Source organism: Eubalaena glacialis, chromosome 3 (assembly GCF_028564815.1).
Source record: "Eubalaena glacialis isolate mEubGla1 chromosome 3, mEubGla1.1.hap2.+ XY, whole genome shotgun sequence".
In the NCBI taxonomy this organism is placed as follows: Eukaryota; Metazoa; Chordata; class Mammalia; order Artiodactyla; family Balaenidae; genus Eubalaena; species Eubalaena glacialis.
This window is the reverse complement of record NC_083718.1, coordinates 188,485,341-188,500,496: the sequence shown is the minus strand read 5'-3', so window position 1 is coordinate 188,500,496 and position 15,156 is coordinate 188,485,341. Positions and strand designations below refer to the sequence as shown.

The window sequence follows — 15,156 nt, the reverse complement described above, 5'->3', positions numbered from 1 at the left end:
CAGATGGGAGTCAATGCTAAGGGACAGAGATTTTATTCAAAAAATCAGTCTGACAGTTGCCAGTATGCTTTTCTCCACAAGAAAATATCTGTGAAACATAACAGAAACACACACAAGCCAGATCACCACTGTTCTTAAAGTGAAGCAATGTAATCATCTTATCACACACACACTCACACACACACACTTTAGTATATATTAAGAAATCTCTGAAATAAAAAATGACCATAGTAATTACAAAGGAGTTGACTCACCCATGTAAAAAAACTGACTTACTAATTTTAAACACTTACCATATTTTTTAAATCTTTTTACCTCAGAAGCTTTTACACTTCAGATTTCGTATTTTTTTTTTAATTTCAGAAAAAGTCGAAAAGTTTGTGTCACCTTTAGCAGTTGGAAATCAGTTTCAACTACAAGTTATTTAAAAGAAATCACTCCCCATCCAGTACCAAAGCACTGAGATTCCAAAGCAGTTGTCATGCATAATTCCATTTCGGAACCCAGCTAGCCCAACTGCACTCTCAGGTAAGAGAGGCCTATAGACTGGGAAAATAACAAGTTGTATTTCCCATTTCCTATTGAGCCTAATATGCTGATGAGCTTGGAAAGAAAGAGAGGACCTCAAGTCCAGCTTGATAGTTATTTACTACAAATAATAAAGCAATGGTTGGCACTCAATTTTAAAACAAATGAGTAAAACCCACAAATTGTATACTTTAAAAGGGTAAATTTTATAGTATGTGAATTATATCTCAGTAAAGTTATTTTTTAAATAAACAAATAAATGGTACTTGGAAAGAAGTAATCCATATAACATAAACCACCCAGCTCTACTACTGAGACAACAAAAATGTGTATTTTAAAATTCTGATATATAAAAAGATCATTACCTTCATTTATGGTCTAAGATGCAAATTAAAATAAAATACTGTACATTTTTCACCTATCAGATTACCAAAGATCAAGAACTTTCATAATGTCCAGGGTTGGTGATAAGATAAGGAAATCTAAACCTTAAAACACTCTGTGTACACTGGCACATCTTGGAGGGCAACTTATTCACAGCTCTGAAAATTAAAAATGCACACACCTATTGCTGCAGCAATTCCACTTCTAAGAATTTACCCTACAGATACACCTATGCAATTGTACAGGTACAAGGATTAAAAAAAAAAGCCAGGGGCTTCCCCGGTGGCGCAGTGGTTGAGAATCTGCCTGCCAATGCAGGGGACACGGGTTCAATCCCTGGTCCGGGAAGATCCCACATGCCGCAGAGCAACTAAACTCGTGTGCCACAACTACTGAGCCTGTGCTCTAGAGCCCGTGAGCCAAAACTACTGAGCCCACGTGCCGCAACTACTGAAGCCCACACGTCTAGAGCCCGTGCTCCAGAATGAGAGAAGCCACTGCAATGAGAAGCCCCCGCTCACAGCAACTAGAGAAAGTCCGCATGCAGCAACGAAGACCCAACACAGCCAAAAATAAAAATAAATAAATAAAATAAATTAAAAAAAAAAAAAGCCAGAATCAATCTAAGTGTCCATCAACAGGAAATTAAAGTATGCATCCACACAATGCCCCACTATGCAGATTTTCTTTAAAAAAAGAAACACGAGGTATAATTACAATTGACTTGAAAAATGTGTGATTGGAGTATTAAGTAACAAGCAAAATTCAAGATAGTATGTATAGCATATACACATGTGCTTATATATGCATAGGAAATGTCTAGAAGAATATTGGGGGAGTGGGCACTACTCTTTCTGAACTGTATGAATCGATTATAATGAGTATACATTAATTTTATAATTACAACTTATATTTAATTACAATGTATCAGGCTCTCAAATAGTCTCACCCTGGTGTTAAGTCTCCCCATGCAATGACCCCGGTCTTTCCAGTGCTCTACTGTTCCAGCAGAACGAGTCTGTTCTTCCTTAGAGAAATCAGCCCAAAGGACTCCTCTTCAAAATGCTCTTGCAATCTGGTTGGAACTGCTACCAGCAACAGCTTCAAACATAAATTACCTGAGTTGAAAGAACTACGTCTGCCTGCACCTGCTACAGAACATTTTTAAAGACTTTTTTTAAAAAAAAGGAAATTGAAACACAATTTAATAATCCTCATCATAGAAGCAGCAAATGTACCATTCCCCATGTTTTCCAGCCTTTGTGCCTTTGCTCCATGAAATTTCCTGCCTGAAATCGTCTTAGCTACTTATCACATGTCCAAATCCTGGCAATCCTTCAAAACACAGGTTAAACACCTTCTCCTACACCACATCTTCCCTAAGGCCTCCAGCCAGAGCTAATTCTCTTTCTTAAACCACAGCACCAACACCTTGAGGTACTTTCCTCTACCTAGTACTCCACTGTGTACATGGCTTATTCTCATTGATGAGAAAGTTCTTCAAAGGCACACAACTGGTGTATAAGTCATTGTGTATACCCCAGTTCATACATAAATTAACCTGATGTGTTACTATAGCATCTAATAACAAAAGCATGGCAAGAATCTAAAAATAAAAAGCACAGCTTTTTCTTATGTATTTACGTAATATTTACACATGACAAACAGTAGGAGTATGAAAAGGTAAGGCTCCCTTCTCTCTCCATCCCCCTCCCCAGTGCCCTACTATGCCTCCTTAAAGGGCAATCACTATGATCAATTTCTTAATACAGGGTTTTAAGAAGTTCTTGGACACTATAACTTTATAACACATTCATAACTTTGGGTCTAAGTTGACAGAAGTAACTGGTATGTCAATTACACAACTGCACACTGTGTACATGTATGCTGTGGCAAAGAAAATACGACAACCAACAGATGGAAAGAGAAACTGTGTCCTACGACGTACAAAACTAAATTTCTCCCTAGCTGTGAGAAGAAAAGTCATTGTTCGTTATCAAGAAACTTATAGACTGTTTCAAGCATACCTATAAACCAAGTTATTAGAGTTTTTTCATAATGTAAAAACTGCTTAAGGATTCCATAAAGACTCTAAAATTCCCACTAAGCTATGAAAAAGGTGCTAAGCCATTACAGATAAAATACTAAAAAAAAATGTAGATGTTTTATAAAGCTAAATATCTTAAAGAATATTAATAAACTGTTTATAAAAGCATTTCTCAATATCATATTAATAGCGACAAGATGTCTGCACAGTTTTCTAATTTATAAATGATAAGAATTAAATGTTTGGGCTTCCCTGGTGACGCAGTGGTTAAGAATCTGCCTGCCAATGCAGGGGATACGGGTTCGAGCCCTGGTCTGGGAAGATCCCACATGCTGCGGAGCCACTAAGCCCGTGCACCACAACTACTGAGCCTGTGCTCTGGAGCCCACGAGCCACAACTACTGAAGCCCGCACACCTAGAGCCCGTGCTCCGCAACAAGAGAAGCCACCGCGATGAGAAGCCTGTGCACCACTACAAAGAGTAGCCCCCGCTCGCCACAACTAGAGAAAGCTCGCGCACAGCAACGAAGACCCAACACAGCCAAAAATAAATAAATTTATTTTTTTTTAAATGTCATTATCAAGAATTTGTCCAAAAATCAGCTTCCTGAATATGTCTTGGGGCTAAGAGATTAAGCCAAATCTCCTTTATCATCAACATCAATAATATTACACAATAAAATTATTCATTCAGTCATTCAACAAGTGAGTGAACACCTACGGTGTTCCTCACATGCTAGATGCAAGGAACACTGAGCTCTGCCCTCCTGGAGTTTACCTGAACAATGTACCTGAGGTTGCAAAATCTGAAGGCAACACTCCAGGTGCCTCTTTTCTAGCCTCCAAGTTAATCATCCCCCATCTGTCGTCATAATCTTGTTTTAGACTGAGCATAATATGATTAGGCTTCAGTTCTGCTCTGTTAACATAATCATATATAATCATATTCCTCAAAGATTACACTCCCGTTACCAAAATTAAAGTCAGCACATTACCGAAATGCCACAGTAGCTATCATTAATGGTGGGCCACTTTTCCAAATGGCAAATCTTATTTATCACATGACATTTCTCGTTAATTTCATCTCAAAGAGTAACCTTATCCTTAAATTTGAAAAATACTTTGCACCTCCCCCCAGGCCCCAGGGGCGGACCTAAAAAAAGTCAGAATGTAGGGCTGCTAGACCGATAGCCAACCGTTTTTGGTTATTTCTCACAGGCCATTAAACCAAGCTCACTAGAGAGCTGAAGGTGGACCAACAAGACGCGCCTCTCTCTCTCCATATCCTACCTTCTTGAACCTCTCTAAGAGGAGGGAATATTAATCTGATGGGGTCACAGTTCAAAACGCTGACTGGACTTGTTTATAAGTTCGAATATTAATTACAGATTAAAAGTTACACACATATATACTCAAGGGATGGCTGTCTTGCTCTTGCTCGTTTCTCTCACACACGCTCTAGAAGACTAACGTTTGGGTCTTTGGTAAAGTGGCCAGCCAGAGGAGTAAGTCGGTGAGATTTAGGAGGAAGGGAGGTCCCTTGCCTAGGCTTTAAGTTTAAGCAATACACACCCCAACCCAGTTTACTAGACAGCTCTGTATTGGTATTTTGGCCAAAAGCCCAATTAATAATAAAATAATACTTTGAATTTCCCACTTGCCATTATTCTACTTACATAAATCTCCTTTAGGAACATCACAAGGAAGAGGGACAGCTAAGTTATGACATCTGATTATTCATTAACACCCCAAACCTCACCAATACTTTCTGATCTATGTCATTCACTTTATATTTAATCATGTAGTGTTCTGTAGCATTTCCTATATTCAAGGAATAGTAAAAACTTTATGTTGCTGACTTAGAACTTATTTGAACCCTCTAGAGTTGACCCATTGCTCCTACATATCTCGTAGTTGTTGAGTGTTGCAGATAAAGAAACGGAACATAGTGGAAAGCTAGATCTATGGATGACAATGATAACAGGAATAATTTTTAAAATTAGGCTAACATTGAGCACTTATTATTTACCAGAGACATTTTAAGCACTTTATGTGTATTAATTACACTGGTCCTCACAACAAATTTATGAGTACTATTATTACCCCTACATTGCAGATGAGGAAACTGAGCCACAGAAAGGTAAGTAACTTGCCTAAAGTCAGAGTTAATAAGCAGAAAGCTGGGAATTGAGTCTACAGCTCTTAACTACTTTGCTACAATAGTATAATAGTTATGGGTGGACAAATACAGATTGGTAAATTTTGAGGCTCAGTGCCCAGAAGACATCTGAGGAGACAGAGGGCAACATGGGTCCAGACCTCAGAAGAGAGATCAGGGCTGTATTTATAAACTTGCAGGTTGGAAGCACTAGGTGGAATGAGGTCACTCTGGAAGACAGCGCTGAGGGAGGAGTTAAAAGACAGAACCATGAGGAACACCAATATTTAAAATAAATTTGACATTTTAAGTCAAACTGATGATGCAGTAAGCTGGTATTTTTGTATTATATACATATAAAACACAGTACATTATAAATCAAAATATGTAATAGGTATACCTACTCTGGGAACTAGAACTACAACGACGATGGGTTATGGTAGCACCTGCTTTCAATGCACTGTTGGACGTAGCACGTTAGACGGGACACCACCCACAACACTGTTTCAACGGGAGGGAATAATCTGCTCTAAGATCTACCTTCAGAAATGACCTCCAAGGAATACACAGTTGTGAAAAGAAAGATGGCCTGAATAGATGGCCAAATTTCAATGATTCTAAGGTGTACGATGTTTTACATTTTTAAGTCATGAGAACTGGGACAGGTCTTACATAGTTTAATTGGCAGCATTTTATTTCTTAGTGGTACATAAAATATGGTGCATCTTACTACTGATGGCATCTTAAGACACAATGAAATGTGTCTTTTAGAATACATCCCATTCTACATGTGAGCATACATACTGGTATAATTACAGGAAAGCTTTCTGCTTTCAAGGGGTTTACAATCTAATGGAAAGAACATGATTAACAATAAGATATAAACGCAAAGAATAAACATTAATACAAGATATGAAGTGATAAAATGAGTGGAAAGGTTAAAGAACTGAAGGTACTTAATTGCTAGGAAATATGAGTAGCCAAACCAAAACAACTTAAGGCAGTGTGTCCTAAGCACAGTTTTAACTGAAATAGATGAAAACTGATGGAAGAACAACAGAAAGAAGGTAGGAAATAAATGATATCTCAACAAAGGCAGAGGGAGAAGATGAATAATGTGAGGTTATGGTCACATCCCTCTCCTCTTAGAACCAGCAACTACCTGCTAGTTAAAGTAAAGCACTGCTTGAAGATAACTAATCAAAGGGAAAAGCTTTTTTTAATCTTCTATATCTCTCTCCTTTGAATCCCTGTGATAGCTTTTTTTTTTTAATCTATTTATTTTATTTATTTATTTTTGGCCACATTGTGTCTTCGTTGCTGCATGTGGGCTTTCTCTAGTTGCGGTGAGCGGGGGCTACTCTTCGGTGCAGTGCATGGGCTTCTCATTGCGGTGGCTTCTCTTGTTGTGGAGCACAGGCTCTAGGCACAAGGGCTTCAGTATTTGTGGTGTGCGGGCTTCAGTAGTTGTGGCGCACAGGCTTAGTTGCTCCGCGGCATGTGGGATCTTCCCAGACCAGGGCTCAAACCCGTGTCCCCTGCATTGGCAGGCGTATTCTTAACCACTGCGCCACCAGGGAAGCCCCCCCTGTAGTAGTTTTAAAATCTACAAATTCTTTGATACTCCTCCCTTCAAGAGCTGCATCTTAATTCCCTTCTCTTTGCCTGTGGGCTGGACTTAGTGACTTGATTCTAACTAATAGAATATGATGGAAGTGACAGTGTGTGAATTCTGAGACGAGGCCATAAAAAACTTCCTCTTCGCTTTCTCTCTTTCCCCTCCCTCCTCTCATTCTGGGGGAAGCCAAATGCCATGTAATGAGGTCATACAGGTAACCATATGGAAAGGTCTATGTGGCAAGCAACCAAGGCTTCTTGCAGAGGCCTTTCTTCCCACAGCCAGGTGAGTGAGTCACCTGGAAGCAGAGCCTCTAGCCCCGATCAAGCCTTCAGATGATGGCAGCTCCAGCTGCATCCTAACTGCAACCTCAGGAGAGACCTCTGAGCCAGAACCACTCAACTAGGCCACTCCCAGACTACTGACCACAGAAACTGTGAGATAATAAATTTTACTGTGCTGTCACCAAGTTTTGAGGTAATTTGTTATGCTGCAATACATAACTAATACAACCCCAGAATATTTTGTCTCTCTAAAATACTTATCTTTTTTTAAATTTTATTGAAGTATGGTTGATTTACAATGTTGTGTTAATTTCTGCTGTACAGCAAAGTGATTCCATTATACATTTATATATATTCTTTTTCACATTCTTTTCGATTATGGCTTATCACAGGATACTGAATATAGTTCCCTGTGCTATACAGTAGAACCTTGTTGTTTATCCCCTTAAACACTTATCTTTATCTTCTAACAACTTAAGTGTACACCAATGGCCAGTATAGAGAAAATTTCTAGAAGGCTGCTCTCTTCATCTTTACATGCCTATAAGGCTTACTTCAGTGAACTGCATAGTTAAGTACCTGTTTTTGTTTATTATTTGTTAAAAGACCAGTGCTTATACAATTGACTGCAGTTATCCAAAAATGAAGTGATTATATCTTGAATAAGAATATAGCTACTGGAGCAGGGTAAAAAAGAAAAATATTGATTTGACCTGATTACAAGATGGAATGAGGGATAACAGATGCAACAATCAAAAGTTAACTCCAGAATGACATATGTATAAGGTGGAAATAGTAGTTATGTTGTACCCTTGGAAAGACTAGAGTGGAAAACTTGCTTGAAGAAAAACAGTACAGAGCAGCAAAGCATTATAACAGTAACACCCAGAACTTACTTCTTCATCATTAAGGAAAAAAGGACAAGCCGCTTGATTAAGAAAGGATTAGCTTCACATGTGTTTCTCAAACTGTTCTACAGAATAGTGGTTCTCATTAAAACATCACAGGCATTCTTTGGGGAAGGGAAAAACAAACAAAAACCCTCTACATACCATAGTCCTAAGTTTTTAAGGCTTTAGGGTGCTAATATGCATTATAAATTTATTTGACCTTAGGACACTTAAAACACCTGCAGCATTTTAGTATGCCATGAATATAGTTTGGGAAACACCAAATTGGGTAAGCAGGTAGGTAGACAAGTAGATGAGGAGATTCATAGGAAATAAAACAAGACAAATGTAATAAAATGATCTCACCTAAAAAAGAGAGCTGACTACCACTGATGATTATGTACAGTTTCTTAAAGGAAAATAAACTTAGATAAGCTATCAAAAGCAACAACAGCTGCACCAGATGTCAGGGAAAATGAAGATGGAAAAAACGTGATAGGATAGAAAAGAAGAAAAAAAATTCCCTTTCCATAGGCCATGGCTCAGAATGCCTTCCATCCCCTCAGCTCCTAATGTGCACCTCATGAGAGCTGGTGTGAGCAACCCGCCATCTAGAAGGTAGGCAGGTAGCTTAAGAGGCGGTCTGATCCCAAACCCTTTACCAACAGTGATGATAACTAACAACCTATCAGATCTTCTTTCTTGGGAAATGTTAATTAAATATATTAAGAGTCCTTAGTGGAAGTGGAAGCAGAGGGACAAAGACACGAAGAAACCAGAGATTAAACAGCTGAGTGAAGAGTAGAGGATTAGGTGGGCAAGCTCTGGCTGTTTAGTGCCTTGTGCAGGAAAAGAACACCTTTCGTCAATAAAAAATTTAAGTTAGTATATTATTGTTCAACCTGAACAACCTTATGTGATGGCCCTGCCAGAGACAGCAGGACCTCTCCCAGGTGATGCCCCTTCAGTCACATTCAATGACCCACCCAGAAAGAAGGGAGAGGGAAGGGAAAGAGGAGTGAATGGGCAGGAGGAACACAGGCTCTGCCTTTAATAAGGAGCATCTAGTTTAAATTCACCTGAGTGATGTTTTCATATATCAAATATGTTTTTAAATCAGTGGCCAGAGTCTACCCACCCCGTGAGGAATCAAGCCAAGCTGTTCTAGCGTGGACATACTTCCCCAGGGTAGCCAGGTTCTGCCCAGGGAGGGAGAGGTTTCCAGAGCCTCCCAGGCAGCGTCTCCAAATTCATACATGCAGACACATGCCCACACTCCAGCTGGCTCACACTCCCCCTAAATTGTATTCACCCCACACACATTAAGTGCCACCACCACTCTGCCCACCTCCTGCTCCCCACCCCGCAAAGAAGTAAGGGGGTCAGGAATCAGACCTCTGGGAGCCAGTGGACACCTGTAGGTGTCTCTGCTGAGCGTGGCTGTGGCCATGGGTGCTGGAATGGGTCTCTGCAGGAGGGGCTCTCCCGTGCTGCTCCAACACTCTGCCTAGAGATGTTGCACGGTCATGCTTGCTCACGAGTTCTCCTTCAGGTTAGTCCAGGCCCACAGCGCAAACACTGTGCCCTTATGAGCCGTGTCCTTATGCTACACACAGTCTGGACATCCATACACTGCCCTGGCACTAGGGTATACGGTCAACAAACTCTTCCCACTGAGGAGGCAACGTGGTAATCAGGTCACTAAAGCTGGGCAGCATCCATACCCCTAACAGCATTCTAGCATCCACAAGACCCGTCTGAACCTGTGGTGCTTCTGTGAGGCCTCTCGAAGTTTAAATTTCTGTTCCACTTTTTCCCAATATGTGAGAATGACTTGGAAGACTTTCTGTTCCTCGTACAAAACCCTCACAAATCACACGTATATAACTAGTTTAAAATCAGGATATGACCCATAGCTTCAACTTCTGTTGCAAAAGCCCAAGACAAATAGGCTGTAAGAATTCCTCAAATACCAAGTGATCTATGAATTAGAGATCTTATCATTTTGTAACGTAACCACATAAAGAAATAGTCCACAGTTAAGTATGTTGCTGACATACTGGCAAATTTTACCAAATAAAAACAACAATTTTACACTGGCACAAACAGGTCACCTTACCAAAAAACCTCATACAGTATTAGCAGTCCTATTGACCTCGCTACCTAATGTACAGACACATATTACCTCTTGCATTGCTTGCCAAACCAACAAGTTATACAAATCACAATTCCAAACAAAATCCAATCTAGTAAATAGATTTCGTATTTCAGCATGTTTGAGTTATTTGTGGTCAAATGTTCACTAAAATGACTTAAGCAATCTTAACCATTTTCTCCTCATTATTTAAAAAACACTAGAACTCTCTTAGACAAGAAACTAAGCACAAGCCAAAAGGCTCACCAAAATCACACTTAGGACAAGTAGAGCTACAAATATGGAATAATTACCAAGATATTAATTATTAACAATCACTTAACAATGATTCAAGAGAAATTCCTGGTTGTTGAAAAACCCTACAACGGACTAGAGCACATTATCAGAAACTGATTATCTCAGACAATAGTGTATTGTTTCAGGGTGTGTGGGTGTGTGTGCGTGTGTGTGTATGTGTGTGTGTATGTGTGGGTGTGGGTGTGTGTGTAATGAGGTTCACAGCTGTGTTACACTAATGACTCAAACACCTGAATTTTCTGCTATCTTAACCTTTAAATCAACTACAAAAGAAGCTGCCAAAAAAGGAGAAGAGCACAAAATTCCCCAAAGAACTTGGTATATACAACTTATTTTACTACGTAAATTTTCATTACTGAGATTTGAACAAGATGTTAGAGTCAAAACTAATTTTAAAAGCAAGGGGTGCTTACTAAATCCATAATAATATTCAACATACACTGGTTTTTAGAAGGGGGCACAAGCCATATTCGTGTGTGTGTGTTTACAGCACCTGGCATATTTCTGTTCAATATTACATATAATTGCTGCAGGACCTGACAATGATTTTTGTCTCACTTTTTAAAAACTTTATGACTAACCATTAAGTCAAAGTTGAAAAAGTAACTGGTGCATTTATTTCTTGATTTGGGTTACCTTCTTGTAGTGAACTGGTTCTCAGTTATTCTAGTTACCTTGTAACAAAACATTGGCAGAGGCTATACGGGATTGAAATTACCTGACTCTATTCTTGCTGAATAAATAATACATTTGACCTGTTCACATTTCATTGTAAAAGATCCACAGCTTTAGAGATTACACTCTAAGCTTTGAAAGCAAAGTGAATCAGAAATCACATTCCTAAGAGCAGCCAGTCTGGAACAGAAGATGTTTATTCTACACTGAATCCCCCTTGCCACTGCAAACCTCTCTAACAGTTCATTACATTTAAAACAGTTGAGATGGGTAGGACATGTGATAGTAAGAATTCTTCAAGGTATTTATCAAGCAGATTATTTCTGAAACTACACCTTGGTTTAGAAGCCTTTGAGCAGGAATTTGGCCTTCTATGTTAATCTGTACATACTCATTTCGCATCTTCTCTTGACTCTTATTATTTTTTTTTTTTTTACTCTAATCCATAGAACAAGTTATCCTATCAGACTTAATTTTATTTGTTTATATGACTCTTGGAAACACTACTGCAGTGCAGCACTATTACATATGCAAAACTGCTGATTTCAGTGAGCTCCTCTCCTACCCCTCCATCCCCCACCCCTCCCACCCCCATTAAATCTTGGGGGAAAGCCTCTGGGTCCAGTGCTGGGATTTTTCTTTTCTATAGGGTAGGTCTACTTGACTTTTTACTAATGATACTGAAAACTTTTTAAAGGCTGCTAGTGTGGGGCTTCCCTGGTGGTCCACTGGCTAAGACTCCCGAGTTCCCAGTGCTGTGGGCCCGGGTTCAATCCCTGGTCAGGGAACTAGATCCCACATGCTACAACTAAAGATCCTGCATGCCACAACTAAGATCCGGCGCAGCCAAATAAATAAATAAAAAGACTGCTAGAGTATGTAGAGTTTCAGACACCAAGAACACAAATAAGCCCCCTTACTTTTTTTAATATTTCAAGGCAAACTGTATTTCTCATAAAAGACAGAGAGTCCTTGGAAGTCACAATGTATAAATACTTCTAATGATAGAACAAATTAATGTCAAGACAGCCAATAATGTAAAAAGCCTCAATGCAGCCGTGCCTGTCAAAGAGCATCTGTATTAGCAGCTCAGGGAAGTGGCATTTGCAGGAAAGCACTACAACTGTGTTCAAAAGAAAATCATTAGGCCTCAGAGGTTAATCCCCTCCCCCATCCTCTTCATCTGGATCCTTCAAGGCAATTAACCAGTAGAAGGCGCTACTCTGCAACCCACAATATTCACACCAACCTGCATCCTTGGCCCAGAGCTGGGTCTAACCCAGGTGTACTCTTCTCAGCCTACTCCCGGCCCAGCGTTCCAGGAAGCCTCTACATTAGCCCCAAAAGCAGAAAACCAGATCTTTTCTTATAACCCCGATTTTTAAAACAATACAAAACAAAACACAGAGAGCTCAACAGCCAGTATACCTGCCTCATCAAACCCTCAGACCACCACCAATATGTCAAAACATAAACACACACACTTTGCTAACTATTAACCTCAAATACAATCTTTATTATCTTAACTGAGACAATCTACTACCTAGGAAAGACGATCCCGGTCACATTCACTACAGTAACAGTCAACTAAACAAATCACTGTCTCCAACAAAGTCAGGGGCAGTGAGGAATACGAAAGCTGACTATAAGGCCACGACATATAATGAGGGATTTTATCTTTACATGCACAAAAAAGAAAGAGCAGTAGAAACCAGGGCTGCAAAGGCAAGAAAGGGTGATGGAAAAGAGGAGTCTCTGAACATGTTTTCGAGTGTCCTTTAGTTTCCGACGTACTCTTCTGCCTCTTACAAGGTTGCAAAAAAAGGCCAGACAGAAGATGGGTGAAAGAAAACTGAAGAAGAAAAGCACCCACCCTTCCTCCATCTCCTCTCCCCTCTCCCAAAAAGAGCTGTGAGCTGTGTTTGTCTGTGCAAACCTAGTCCCAAATATGGGAGAGAATGAATGTGTGTATGGAAGAACAATGAGCCCTCTGCCTGGGGGTGTGTGTGTGTGTGCGCGCGTGTGTGTGCGTGTGTGTGTGTGTGTGTGTGTGTGTGTGTGTGTGTGTCTGCCTCTGCAGGGAGAGCTGGAAGCCAGCTTCCCATCCAGCCTAGGCCATCGAAATCCAAACTGGTTCATAATTACGGTGGAATTAACTCAGCAAGCAAATCGAGGAGAGGAAATCGCTACCCAAAGATGATTTTACTATTGTAGAGATCCATCCTCTCTCCCCTCCCCCAACAGACTGAGACTACAGAAAGCAGTGTACACCAGACAAAAAGGTCTCTTTAAATGGAAAGCAATTATGGAAACTGTTTCAAATCTAAACATAGGACGTGTTAGTTTGTGTTACATTAAAATGTTTGTTGTGCAATTCACCGAGTTACCCTTTTACTAGTTATCTTTTTTGTGTTTAAAAAATTGCTTTGGAGAAAACTATTTCAGGATTCATACAAAACTACTTTCTAAATGTACCTTAAAATAGCAACACATACTGAAACATTTAAAGCCCCATTTTCTCAAGGACACATTTTGCTTATATCAATGTTTGAAGTCTGTAATCCAGAAAAAACTGTAAGCAAACCTTGGAAAAGAGGCAGAGAAAAATGACAATTCAACAATGAATCATTTTGTTTTCCTTTCAACAACTTCTCAAGCAACCAGTTTCAAAGGAAACCTGCAATACTTTCTCCCTCCCAACACACGATCTACGTAAAACTACTTTTTCTTCTTTCCAAAACCTTAAAAAATATAATAATACTAATAAAAATAAAAGCCACTCTCCTTCAGAGAGCTGAACTAAAACATGATAGTAAGAATCCTCTTCTGCCGCAAGTAATTTTTGGTTTTAAAATTCAAGAACCACACAGAGCAAAGGACTAGAGATTTCGAACACAAAGAGAGAATCTTCCCCTAATGTGAAAATGAGACTTTAAGAAAAGTCCTCCCCCAAGACCCCCAAATCCACAAACATTCAAGAAATTCACAGTTTCGGTCCCGGACTTCCTCCCTCCCCGCCTCCCCGCCCCCCAGTTCAGCCCATGATTTAGTCACATGAAACAGTTTAACCTCAGACAAGTCAAACCAGAGCAGGACTAAGCAGCAAAGAAAGAGCAGGGGTCAGCGGGCGAGAGGGACAGCTACCTGGCCCGCACAGGGCCAAGCGGCCCCCGGCCCTTTATTCCCGCCCGCCCCGGCCGTGCGCGGCCCCCACCCGGGACCCGGGCTTCCATGCCGAGCCCTCGGCCCGCCCCACGCCCGCGCCCAGGACGAGGGGCCACAACAGCTGGCAGACGCCGCGCGCGGGCAACTTGGAGACTTACCTCCCCCGGACGCGCTACACCATCAACGGAGGTGTGTTCGGCCGGCTCCTGGGAAAGTGGGGGGACGGGGCGGGAGGCCCGCGGGGCTGGGGCCGCCGGGCTCGGGCCGAGGGCGGGCCGGCCGCGGGGACAGAGCCGGGGGCTGCGGGGGCTTCCCTCCCGTGACCTTTCGTGCGGGCTCCACCAGGCTCCGCGCTCGGCCAGTCCTTCAGGAACGGGAGCCCAGGCTCATGTCTGGTTTTGTTTTACTGAGGGCGAGGGGGCTCCCGGAGGATGATGGTGTATTTTTTTTTTCCCCTCAAGTAGGAGAGAAAACGAGGCAGAGACAATGTGGGAGGCGAGCGAGGGGAGAGAAGCGCGGAGGCGGGGGCGAGACCCGAGCCGGGCGAGCGTCTCGGGCGTGCGGGAGGAAGAGCAGGTTAGGAGCGCGGGGGGCGGCTCGCGAGCGTCTGTAGGAGCGGCGGCGCCTCGGCTATGGTGGCCGAGCCGCGGCGGGGCTGCTATACCGACCCACCGCCCACTTCGCGCTCGGGCCCGGCCCACCTCGCAGTATCGCGCCTCGCCATTGGCGCGGCCCGGCGTGACGCATGTGGAGGCCGGGCCAATGGGAGACGGAGGGCGGGCGAAGGGGCAGGACTTCTTTGAGACCAAGCTCGCTCGCTCTCTCTCTTTCTCTCTCTCTCTCTCTCTCTCTCTCTCGCTCTCCCGATCTCGCTCTCGCTCTCTCTTTTTTTTTTTTTTTCCTCTTTCTAATAAAATGAGCAGAAAAGAAGGAGGGGAGCGGTAGAGCTCTGGCT

The 15,156-nt window shown here is 41.6% G+C and overlaps 1 protein-coding gene across 4 annotated transcripts in view; it reads right to left on the bottom strand.

Annotated features, from left to right (window-relative positions):
* The window catches only part of RERE (arginine-glutamic acid dipeptide repeats), a 419,070-nt gene extending 404,211 nt beyond the window's left edge, over positions 1 to 14,859 (bottom strand). For 3 of the 4 annotated variants that reach the window (XM_061185024.1, XM_061185027.1, XM_061185028.1), the window contains exon 1: positions 14,360 to 14,859. The gene's annotated coding sequence lies outside the window, so the exon portion shown is untranslated. The remainder of the gene's footprint in view (positions 1 to 14,359) is intronic. The other variant, XM_061185029.1, reaches the window with a different exon arrangement.
* Positions 14,860 to 15,156: the final 297 nt, after the last annotated feature.